The 12,450-nt window shown below is 44.5% G+C and overlaps 1 non-coding gene across 1 annotated transcript; it reads right to left on the reverse strand.

The window, feature by feature from the left end:
* Nucleotides 1–599: 599 nt before the first annotated feature.
* LOC119852396 lies at nt 600–733 on the reverse strand. The gene has a single exon (XR_005291647.1). It is a non-coding gene; the product is annotated as a U4 spliceosomal RNA (small nuclear RNA).
* Nucleotides 734–12,450: the final 11,717 nt, after the last annotated feature.

The following is a 12,450-nucleotide window of genomic DNA, read 5'->3' on the forward strand; positions in this document are numbered from 1 at the left end:
CAAAAAAAAAGTGTTGTTCAAGTCAATGTTTGAATGGAGACAAAATTAAGTATATCTTTTATTTAAAAAAATCAGTTTTGCACTTGAATGGCTCTCTGGTATTTACAAACTCACAAGCCTCTCCTAATGCATTTAGCAGACAGAATTTCTTGGTTTTTTTTAAAAAACAATTAAATAAAAAAACAGATGTCATTCTTTTACTATAGAGAGACACCTAGCACTGTATTCACTCCTTGCTGCCGCAGAGGTTATGGGCCTGATCCTCTGTGTAGTCATTTATATATGTAGTGATTTACATCTGTGCAAAGAGGGTGTCAATGTTGTGCACCCCTTTTACACTGAATGACCTGCAGGATGCAGGGCTACAGTTCCTCGGGTCCAATACATCTGTGGGGCTAACTACCAGAGGGAGACCAGTATCTGTTTGCACAGGAGTTATGGTGCAAAGGAAGAGTCAAGCCACTGGCAATAACCTCTGTTCCTGTGTGGCCGATTTTTAGCATGCGCTTATAGAAGACAGAAGCATGTTCTCACTAGAAGGGAGTGTGGAAAATGAGAGGAAAGCTACACCAGGTGTAAAGAATCATTGACTTGAAGTGCAGTTCAGTATGTGGGCAAAAGTGCATCGTCCTTGAGAGTGTTGCAGTTGAGAGCCTCAGCTAAAGTTTTCAATTAGCAATAATCACGCCTCAGTTTAACCTCGCAGATTATGATATTGCCACTGCACATGGCCCATGAATCCAACAATTTGATGACCTCTGTCTTAAATTATTAGCTTTACCTTCACTTTTCTGATCAGTTATTTGGCTCATATGATTGTGGTTGGATTGTGCTAATATATTTATTTTAGCTGACATTATATGTAGCTGAATTGTCTGCCTCCAACAAGTCAAAAATGAAAGAAATGGAATAACAAAAGGAAATTGTTAATAAGCCACATATATATTGTAAAAAATAGAAACATAATAATAAATGCTCAAAAAAATTCTATTAGAGTTTAATCTTGCATACATTGGTATACTTTTACATTCACTGAAAAAGATAATTTAGGTAGGAGCAAAAGCAACCCTTCAAACCTTACAAAAATATTTCTCTTCCCCTCTGCCTTAATTTCTGCTCTTTTAAACGGTCAGTGATCCCAGCGATGGCCCTTGTGTGCTCCATAACTGAGTACTATGCACCAGTATGGACCAGAAGAAGCTATACTCATCTTGTTGATGTCCAACTGAACACTACAATGTGGTGCATCACTGGAACCCTTAAGTCGATCTCAACATCTTGGATGCTGGTGCTGTTGCACATTGCTTCCCCCATCCATTTGCTGTAATGCCACAACTCTTCAGGAATTCCAGCAGATCGTGGAAAATGAATGTCACCCCATCCACCAGGACCTTAACAACATCCCTCATCACTGCCTGAAGTCGCATAAGCCCTTTTGGACCCATGCACTTATGCAACTTCAACCCTGATGAAGCTTGGAAAGCCAAACGGAGTTCACAAGAAGCCATAACTAAACACCATGTGAAAGACGCGATGCAGAAGGACCCTGGCTTTGATCTGCCACAAAGCTCATGGACAACCCTAAACCGCATCTGCACACACCATGGCAGATGCGGATACTTGCTGCACAGTGGAAAATTAAAGACTACAGTGTGTGACTGTGGTCACCCAAAACATACCATGGAACATATAACAACTCAATACCCCTGCTCTGATGGGCTGGCCCTGCTGGAGGAAGGACTTCCCCTCAGTAATTGACAGAAGATGCTCCTCCCAGTGGTGCCAATTAAGCCAAGTCAAACCAAGATTAAGACAAATGTCAGGGTATCAAATCCTAATGTATGTTTACCTCATTTCATGGTCTGAACAGCTGCTTGCTTTCTGTCATTGTGTGTTTTCCTGATTGCCGTTTTTTCATTAACTTATTGGCTGGCCCTATCTATCATCATCAAGGACAACATAAGGCCTGATACCAAATCTGGGAAGACTAGGTAGGAGAAATTGCTCCTAATGGTGAGATTAGGGATGGGTGTTCAGAGAAAGATTGGAAGGGTCTATTTGGAAAGTAGTTAAAGCAGTACCTAGGGATTGCAAAGGCTTATAAAGGACTTGTGATCCCTAGATGGAAGGCACTATAGAAGTATAAAGTATTATGTTTAAGTATTCAAACTTTGGAGACTTACTTGAACCCGAAAAATTGGACTAGCAATCATATGCAAACTGGCTTTGTTGTAAGATTTCTGTTATTTCCTGTTAATAACCAGGTTGAAAAATAGGCAGGAACATCACTCTGGCATATTTCACTATTTGGCATCCAGAATAATCAGGAAGTAGAGAATCACAGAAAACTGGATGGAAAAAGAGAATCATAAAAAAATATTAACCACACTTTTATGAACATCAACATATCATTGAATTTGAGATAGAAGGTTCAGTTTGGTTTATTCTTTGTCTGAACAAGTTCAACCCTTCCTTTCTGGGATTTCAAAGAGAAAATTAAATGTTGTTTTTACCTTGAGAAAGAATGACTCCTGGTGTGGGAAATGCTGAGTATCAGATGTTTTAGAAATGTGTACCAAGTAATGGAAAAGAACAGTACAAGAGGCGGGGCTGCAGGTAACAAGTTGAAGGACAAGGCCAGAAGATTTTGGCTGGACTGAGGACTAAACTTTGGCTGAACTAAGGACTAATGATATAAGCAGCACCTGAGAGTCTTTACCACCACAAGATAATGGAACCCAAAGATAAGAATGATGAGAACATTGGGTGATAAACAACAGAAAAGGAATAAACAAGTGCTGTATATATATGGCTGTGGGAAGGGAAATAAAGTGCTTTTTACCAGCAACTGTTTCAGTTGTCCTGTAAGCCAGCCTGCTAGCAGCAACAAATGGTGACCCCGACGTGATAGAATTCTGTGAATTTGGTACCACGGACAGAGGAAGAAATAGCAGGGACCGCCACTGCCGGAGTCCTCCGTTCGGGTGAGGAACCGGGACGCCCAACTGAGGCGGGGGGAGCTCCCACTGAAAGGTGAGCGGCGGGGAATATCTCTCATAATGGGAGTGGCAGCATCGCCAGATGAGCAGGCCGTGTTTAAGGTCTTAAGCAATCTGCTTAATAACCAGGGAGAAAAATTTTCCCCAGAAGCTCTGCAAAAATTGCTTCGGTGGGGAAAGCGACGGGGTTTCCTGGTTAATGCAAAGAATGTGTTTGACTCTTCGGTGTGGAAAACATTGGGGGAAGACCTGTGGGACTCTGTGGGGGTCGGAAATAAAGAAGCTACTGCCTTGAGCCCTATCTGGCGGACTGTTCATCGAGCCGTTACCACCGCAGCGGCTCAGGCAAGGGCGCGTATTGCATTACGCGAGGCATTAGAATCATCAGCGAAAGGGGCCTTCACGGTAGGAGCAAAAGACTTTTTTGGTAAAACAACGCCTATGATTCCTTTGGCGCCGTTGGACCCCAGTGAGGTACCATTGCCCTTGGAGGATGATGACTCAGATCGGGGCGAACCGATGGCCGTGGATCAGCCGGTGTCGGGGGAATTGTCATCGGGCAATCCAGAGAACCCGTTACAAGGGGGCTCAGGATTGCCGCCCGCGGTTGTGCCACCAGCCCCTCCCCGACACGTTCGGATTATTGACTTGCCTAAAACTGGAGAGTTTGATAACTTGACGCAGGACCAGATAATTCGGTGGTTATATAAGGAAGGTATTGCAGCTCAACAGATGATGGATGAGCTGGATAGAAAGGAAAACAGACCGCAAGGATCGTCACGATCGCATCTGCTACAACAGCTTCAAGAGCACGGCATACCTGACCCCTCACATTTGCCCCATATTTGTAGGTTGTGTGGGTATTATGGTTGTACGGAGCACCTCACTCCCGAGGAAGAGTTGCAACCGACAGTAGAGGAAGAATATCGCAAAATTTATGCCCCCGCTACGCAACCGGTTCGACCAAAAGTGAAACCTCCGCCACCTACGTGTTCTTCAATTGGACGAGGGCAAGAAGAACAGGGGACGGGGGTGATTTGGAGGGATGGAGGGGGAGGAGCGGGATCTCCTGACCCAATTAAGCGCTGGCATGGATTGATAAAGGATGCTATAATTGAAGGGGAATTTTTGGATGCCATGCCGGCTACTTTCCCGGTATTGGTATCAAGGGAGGGGGTTAAATCTTGGGTGCCGTTAGACTGGAAATTGATGAGGGAGGCTCAGAAAGCTATTGTGGCATACGGCTTGAAAAATCCGTATGTACAAGCATTATTAGAACAAATATTCTTGGGGCAAGCGATGTGTCCCTTTGACGCTCAGAAATTTGCAGATATGTTGTTAACACCCACACAGAGATTATTATGGAAGGATTCATGGAGAAAGAAGGCTGAGCACGCGGCAGTGCTTAATTTAGATAGACCCCAGGACGACCCTCTCCATGTAGCAACTATAGACATGTTGTTGGGACAGGGGCGATTTGAAGAGCCTCAGCTACAGGCGCGATTGGTACCCCAAATATTACAACAGTCTCAGCTTCTAGCATTGGAGGCATTCAAAGAGCTCCCTGACTTGGGCGCCCCGTCACCTCCCTATTTAAAAGTCACGTAGGGAGTGGGCGAATCTTTGGCCCTCTTTTTGGACCGCCTAAGGACGGCATTGGATAGGGCCGCTAATTTAACACCAGACGCCAGATCAGCATTGGGGGTAGATTTAGCCCTTCAAAATGCTAACCCCACGTGTAAGAAGATTTTGGTGACTTTACCCAAATCGGCCTCCCTAGTCGACATGATTGAAGCCTGCACTCGTGCTCCCTTGGTGGTGGAGGAGGATAAGGCAAAGATTCATGCACGCGCCTTGGCGGTAGCCTTGAATACCTCCAAGTCGAATTGGCATAGAGGAAGGGAGGGGGCGTGTTATCAGTGTGGAAAGATGGGTCATTTAAAACAGGATTGCCCCAAGAAAAGAGGTCATCCACAAAACCATGCACTTCCCTCCCCATTTCCCGGGACATGTAATTGATGTGAAAAATTCGGTCATAAAGCTACTGAGTGTCACTCCCGGTTTAAAAAAGATGGGACCCCTTTGTCGGGGTCGGGAAACACCTCGCGGAGCACCAGCCGGCAGGGCGTGAGGACAAACAATACGCTGGCTGCTTGGACAGCCTCCGCGGGGCAACTTCCGGCAGTGCCGGAGTTGATTTGGCCACCGCCGCCGATGTCTCCCTAGAGAATGATAGGGTGACGCTCGTTCCATCGGTGGCATCTGGACCGGGGCATGGGTTAAGCGCATTGTTAATAGGTAGATCATCCGCCTCCTTACAGGGGCTTTTTGTGCTTCCAGGGCTAATTGATGCTGATTATAGAGGGAACATTGGGATTATGGTACGAGCTATATGCCCGCCTATTACAATAATGGCCGGAACCAAAATTGCACAATTAATACCCTTTCGTGCGAATGTTCCTGTGAAGTCATCCCAGATAAGAGGAACTGGGGGCTTCGGGTCGTCCAGTCAGGTAGACCCCATACCACTAACCACGGCATTTGTTTTGTCAGTGGGACAAGATCGTCCCACTAGATTAGTTCAATTTAAGGGCTCAGATGGTGATTCTTTCGAGCATCAGGTCCTTATCGATACTGGGGCAGATGTGACGGTGTTGCCCCTGCAGGGTTGGCCAGTGACATGGCCACTTCGACCGGTAACCACACCTCTTCAGGGCATTGGCGGACAGCGTGAGCCCATGCTAAGTGAATTTTTTATTGACATTATTGATGCTGCCGATAATGCATTGAAGGGGTCAGTCCGCCCTTACCTTGTTGATACAACTATTTGGCTGTTGGGGAGGGATTGCTTGAGTCAATGGGGGGTGGTGATCAGCTCCCCCCCTTTCTAGTAGCGGCCACTGAGGAGCGGCCAACCCTGGCATTGGAATGGAAATCCGATGAGCCGATTTGGGTTGCTCAGTGGCCGCTGCCAACAGAAAAACTTGCCGCATTAACAGAACTAGTAGAGGAGCAAGTACGTCTTGACCATCTAGAACCCTCAGTTAGTCCATGGAATACACCTGTATTTACTATCCTAAAGAAATCAGGAAAATGGCGCTTGCTCCAAGATCTGCGTGCCATTAATGTTATTATGGTCGACATGGGTGCTTTACAGCCCAGTTTACCTGCCCCATCCATGCTCCCATCGGGGTGGCCATTACTAATCATTGACCTGAAGGATTGTTATTTTACTATTCCATTACACCCGAGAGACAGAGAGCGCTTTGCTTTCTCTATTCCGATGGTAAATCGTGAAGCACCTTCCGTACGGTATCAGTGGAAGGTTTTGCCCCAAGGAATGAAAAATTCCCCTACCATCTGCCAGCTCTTCGTTGCATGGGCAATACGCCCAATCCGAGTGAAATATCCCCAATGGAAAATATATCATTACATGGATGATCTTTTATTTGCGGCACCAGTAGCCTTTGAACCCATGATTATAACACAGATCACCTCCACGTTAGCAGAAGCTGGTCTGTTTGTGGCCCCAGAAAAGGTTCAAACTAAAGCCCCTTTTTTGTATTTGGGACTTCAGATCTCTGACTGCACCATACGCCCCCAGCAGTTGAAAATCTCCCCTCATGTTCGCACACTGTATGATGCACAGAAACTGCTAGGTGAACTGCAATGGCTTCGCCCCCTTTGTGGCATCACAAATCAGGATATAACTCCTCTTCTTCCCTTATTAGAAGGGGGGAGAGCCCCTGGAGATAAACGACAACTGTCGGTACTACAGAAGCAAGCATTACAACGAATAGGACAGAAGGTGGGGGAGGGTTATTCCGGGAGATATCAGGAAAACTTACCCTTCGTGGTAGCGGTCTTTAGCCTAGATGCAGTATTGGAAGCGCTATTATTTCAGTGGGATACTAGGGATAAAGACCCCCTAGTCGGTTTGGAATGGATATTTCCACCGTGTAAAAATGTGCGTACGGTAACTTCCAGAATTGAAAAAATAGCCATGCTAATAGTGCAAGCGCGGAAAAGAGTAACTGTAATGACAGGAATTGATCCGCATCAGATTTTGTTGCCATTTTCAAAAACGATGATTACACATCTGTTGATGTATGACACTGTGTTTGCTGTTGCCCTCGCAAATTATCAGGGACAATTGAGTTGTCATTACCCTCCCCACCGCCTGTTTTCTTCCCCGTTGCAATTGGAAAAACACCTTATGAGACAGGAGAATCCAGTGACAGGAATAACAGTATTTACCAATGCGGCGGGGCGAACAGGGAGAGCAAGGGTAGTCTGGTGGGAAGGACATACTTGGGCCCATAAGAAGTTTATTAGTGAGGGGCCGGTACAGATATTAGAACTCCTAGCTATACTTTTGGCATTCGATCACTGGAACCAAGAAGCGCTCAACGTGATGAGCGATTCTAAGTATGCCGTGGGTTTAGTAAACAGGCTGGAGAGAGCTATGCTGGGAAAGGTTCATAATCCAGCATTGCAACAGATACACTTGCGCCTTTGGCATTGACTCAATGAAAGAAAGTACCCATATTTTATAGGCCATATAAGGAGCCATACTGGCCTGCCTGGATACTTAAGCACGGGCAACGATCAGGCGGATGCACTGGTGGGATCTGTAGTAGTACCCAATCGGTTCGAGCAAGCTCGCCTGTCTCATGGATTTTTCCATCAATCAGCGAAAGCCCTAGCGCGACAATTCTCTCTACCTATATCCCAAACCCAAAGTATTGTAGCCTCTTGCTCAGAATGTAATAGGTTGACACCCACCTTTCCCGCTGGGGTTAATCCCCGAGGTCTAGAGGCTTTAACATTATGGCAGTCAGATGTCACCCAATATAACCAATTCGGAAAGCAGAAATACATCCATGTGTCCATGTGGAGTTATCTGGGCTACACCCCACGTGTCCACGGGCAGTAAGGATGTGATAAAACATTGACAGGCATGTTTTGCTGCATTAGGGGTGCCCCGATCGATAAAAACAGACAATGGAGCTGGGTATGTGGCCAGGCGCACTGCAACCATTTTGCATATGGGGGATAATACACAAAACAGGAGTGCCAGGCAATTCGACAGGCCAGGCCATTATTGAACGATCTCATAGTACTTTGAAAGGAATGTTGGATAAGCAGGCACAAACTGGACAGGATGCAGTAGTTCAGACACCAGCTGGGCGATTAGCTAAAGCGGTATATGTCCTTAATTGGTTGCAACCTAGTAGTGCTGATAACAATCATGATCCAATGCAAAGACATCTAGGAAGTATTGGGATAGAACATAAGCAGAAGAAACCTAAGGTGAAATGGTTTGATTATGCCTCTCAACAATGGAAGGGGCCAGCACAATTGCTAACCTGGGGACGGGGTTATGCTTGTGTCTCCCTTGATGAAGGTCCTCGGTGGATACCTGCTAAGTGGGTGCGGCCGTGGCTACAGCAACCTCGCTCGCCCTTGAACCCGGCACCTGGAGAACAAGATCCCGCGCTTGGAGGGGAAGCATCAGAGGAGGTTGTGCTTGTGGCCATATCCTGTTTATTTCCAGAATGAGGATGTGGGTTATCGATATTGTTATAGTGTTATTGCTTGGGTTACAGGGTGGTTGCCTTCTTTGGGGTGGCTTCGGCAATTATTTGGAATTATAGTTTTTGTATGTATTGGCCTTATTTGCCTATGTTGCTGTTTGCAATGTCTCCCCTCCTTGTTCAATATGTTCCGTGAAATGCATCGCTCCGTGCCTGTTGGGTCGCCCTTGCTGATGAATGAAAATTGGATGGAACTATGCAAGTAGCCGGTGGTTCGTGTATCATGTAATAATAAGGGGGGAGATGTGGGAACATGGTGTATTTGTGAGCTAGTTGGGAGCGCGGTGAATTTTTAATGAACTTTTGGTGAACTATTGAGAGGTAGCTACAGGTTGACCAATTTGCAGCGTTTTTTGCCTTTGGTGTTGCTATTATGGAAAATGCTTTTAATTTAGAGAAACTAGTGTGTTGGAATATTAAACAGTGTAATCTAATTGCGTTATTAACCGATGTAGATAGCATTTGCCATGCAGTTTTACAAAATTGTGCTGCAATTGAATTTTTGTTATTAGCACATGGACACGGATGTGAAGATTTTGAGGGTATGTGTTGTGTTAATTTGTCAGATCATTCTCACTCTGTTCATGAGTTACTTGCAAAATTAGAACAAAATATGAATAACATCATTATAGCACACTCTTTTATTAATTGGTATCTGTATTGGTATAATTTGTTTGTGTGGTCAATATATAGTTCAATGTATGCGTTGGGGAATGTCACGGATGATTCAATCTGCTTTTAAACAAAAAGGGGGAGATGTGGGAAATGCTGAGTATCAGATGTTTTAGAAATGTGTACCAAGTAATGGAAAAGAACAGTACAAGAGGCGGGGCTGCGGGTAACAAGTTGAAGGACAAGGCCAGAAGATTTTGGCTGGACTGAGGACTAAACTTTGGCTGAACTAAGGACTAATGATATCAGCAGCACCTGAGAGTCTTTACCACCACAAGATAATGGAACCCAAAGATAAGAATGATGAGAACATTGGGTGATAAACAACAGAAAAGGAATAAACAAGTGCTGTATATATATGGCTGTGGGAAGGGAAATAAAGTGCTTTTTACCAGCAACTGTTTCAGTTGTCCTGTAAGCCAGCCTGCTAGCAACAACATCCTGGTTTGACTTTCCAAACTTCCTTTCAGAGAGCCTATTATGGATTATATAATTACATTTGTTCTTGCTTTATAATATGTGTGGAATATAAACTATCTTGGGGCATGCAGCTAAATAAATCAGCTATACAATATTACACATTTTATTCAATGCCAATGAAGATACTAAACTTGCCTCCTATAAAAAAAAAGGAACTTCCAACCCATCCCAAAAATCCCCTTAATCAAATACCTGTGTAAACTGATGAACCTTACCGGGGCTCAGTTAGAGCAGGAAGATGGGATAGTTTTGGGGTCAAGGCTTTTCTACCACCGGCAGCCTTGAACTGAACATTACCTCAAGTGCCCCAAACTAAGCTCATCTTCTGCAATATCAGAAGAGAGGTGAAGTCAGATTTGCTCTGCAGCCCATTTATGCTTATGCTGGGTGCAGCAAAGATGGGAGGTTATCAAGGAGCCTATTATGGCTCCTTCATTCTCTGCCTAGCCCCAGGTGCAGGTTAGAGAAGCCTTGTCGGATGATTATGCTCCCCTACTTAGCATGCACAAGCTAGAGATAGCAGGAGCACTTTTCACTCTGGCCATTCCCTGCGCCTTCCCCACCCCCATCCAATACACCAGCAGTACCTGGGACTGGGAGGGAAGTTTTAGGAGTCAGCTGTGCTGGCTGTACACCTACTGAGTCTCATCTACACTATGGGACTACCGAGAAGGGGTCTTGCAGTAGCTTGCCACTACTTTGCATTGTCTGAGCAGCATAAAGGGAGCTGAGTAGGTCTGAGAATCTGTTCCATCGTCTATAAGGCAGCCAGAACTCAAACGATATTGGGATTTACTGGTAAAAAACAACTTGAATTGCACATAAAAAAATGAAGAGCAAGCACAGATGTCATGCATTCCTTTTAACAAGCTTCACAAAGTGAGTAGAGCACCACAGCCTGGTTAAAGATTCTGAGTAGTATTTCAAGCACCGTGCTGTATCATGAGATGACAAGACATGGCTAACCATGCTACGATCTGAAAGGAAAAGTTACAGTCTCTTAGCCACAAAAAATAAAATAAAATAAAATAAAATAAAATAAACCAACCATCCTGCATTTGGCCACCTCAGCAACTTGATCTTCTAAATGTAGCTAACTGCTTACTTTCCTAGAAACAGGTGGGCGGAACCACTCTATGATGGGTCAGATAACAACTCCTCTGTCTCTTTGAGAAATTTTCCTTGGCCATTGAGCATCAGATCCACCTTTCTTAGCTGGATTGAGTCTCAGCCAAGTAGCTCTCACTGAGGCCTCAGTTTTAGCTAAAATTGGCAAAACTGAGGGAAAGCCCACTTGGCTTAAATGAAAGAGACACAAAGCTGTGATATCAGCCTGATGGCACTGGCATTCAGACTGCCTCACTTCATCCCTCTGTGGTCTCACATAGTTACTGAAAAGGTGACAAAATTATCTGTTGTATATATATGGCCCCCTTCAAAGTAGTATCTGAGCATAATTTTGAAGCAGTTGAAATGAGAGAGACTTTGAATAGCAAACACTCAACATTAACCTTTGGGTTCTCTCAGAGAAAGGAAAACAAAGTGCCCATGTGCCTCCATCCTTCCAGAGTCTGAGGCCATGTCAACAAACCCTCCTGGTCAGTGATGTCAAAGGCAGCTGACAGATTAAAGCTTCTGTCTTAATCTTGTTCAGATCTGAGGGCCACCCAAGGAATATTGCTTTCTGGTCCTTATAGGTGCCCTACATGTTTCAAGAAAGTTGTGTGTTACTGGAATACCAGCACACAAAATCTTTAAAGACTCATTTCTTGCTAAACTGCTTTAGCTTCAGTCTGCCGGCTGACTGGGCCCAGCCTGGGTTATATTTCAGTCACTTTTCCAAAATCCACTACTCCTGAGACCTGGATTATCCATCTCTAAAAATTCAGTCCTCCTGTATCTGAAGGTGAAATTCGGTTTAGCTGCAGGAAGGTGTTAACATGACCACATTATGGAGATTAACATTATAGCAAATCATCAAAAGAACCAGAAATATCCAATGCACTCAAATGGTCTATTTCTGGTGAAAGTCTCAAGAAAGTAACAAGAGAACAGTACTGTATAGTAGGCCAGTTATTAATTTTTCTTGGAATCCCAACAGAAACAAGACCTGTCAAGAATCAACATGTCTGCACTGTAATTTTTTACTTTTTATTTCATAACATGATCCACATATCAATTAACTTTCTTTGCTCAGCTAAGTATTGTTTCACCTGCTTTTAACTAGGAGCTGCAGTTATTTTACTACATGGATAGAAAGAGTATTTAGTTTCACTGTACTTACTGTATGTACCTTTGTATTCTGTAATGAAGTGTCAGCTTGTGATACCTCACAGCAATATTCCTTAGTGAGTCATAACAGTAAGCCATACAACTCCCATAGTTAGGGCCAGGTTGTACCCAGCTGTTGCATGGTGGTACAAGAGAAAATGTTAGAGCGTGAAAGCATTCCCTCTTCCCTGTTGTATCCCTGAGCAGGACCATATCTGCAATCCTTGAGCTTCTCTGGGAAGTCAGGATAATCCTGGTTATTACCTCTAGCCATCTCAAAAAGAGTAAGAAAGTTGTGGAAGAGGCAACCATGGCTACCTTTCTCCCAGTATTGGCCAGCTATATTGGCTGAGCTTGGAAGGGAGTACACAGTACATCTTCTGAAAAGGTAGCTATGCTCCCTGGAAATTCTTGGAGCCACACATACAATG

This window comes from Dermochelys coriacea, chromosome 2 (genome assembly GCF_009764565.3).
Source record: "Dermochelys coriacea isolate rDerCor1 chromosome 2, rDerCor1.pri.v4, whole genome shotgun sequence".
NCBI classification, from domain to species: Eukaryota; Metazoa; Chordata; order Testudines; family Dermochelyidae; genus Dermochelys; species Dermochelys coriacea.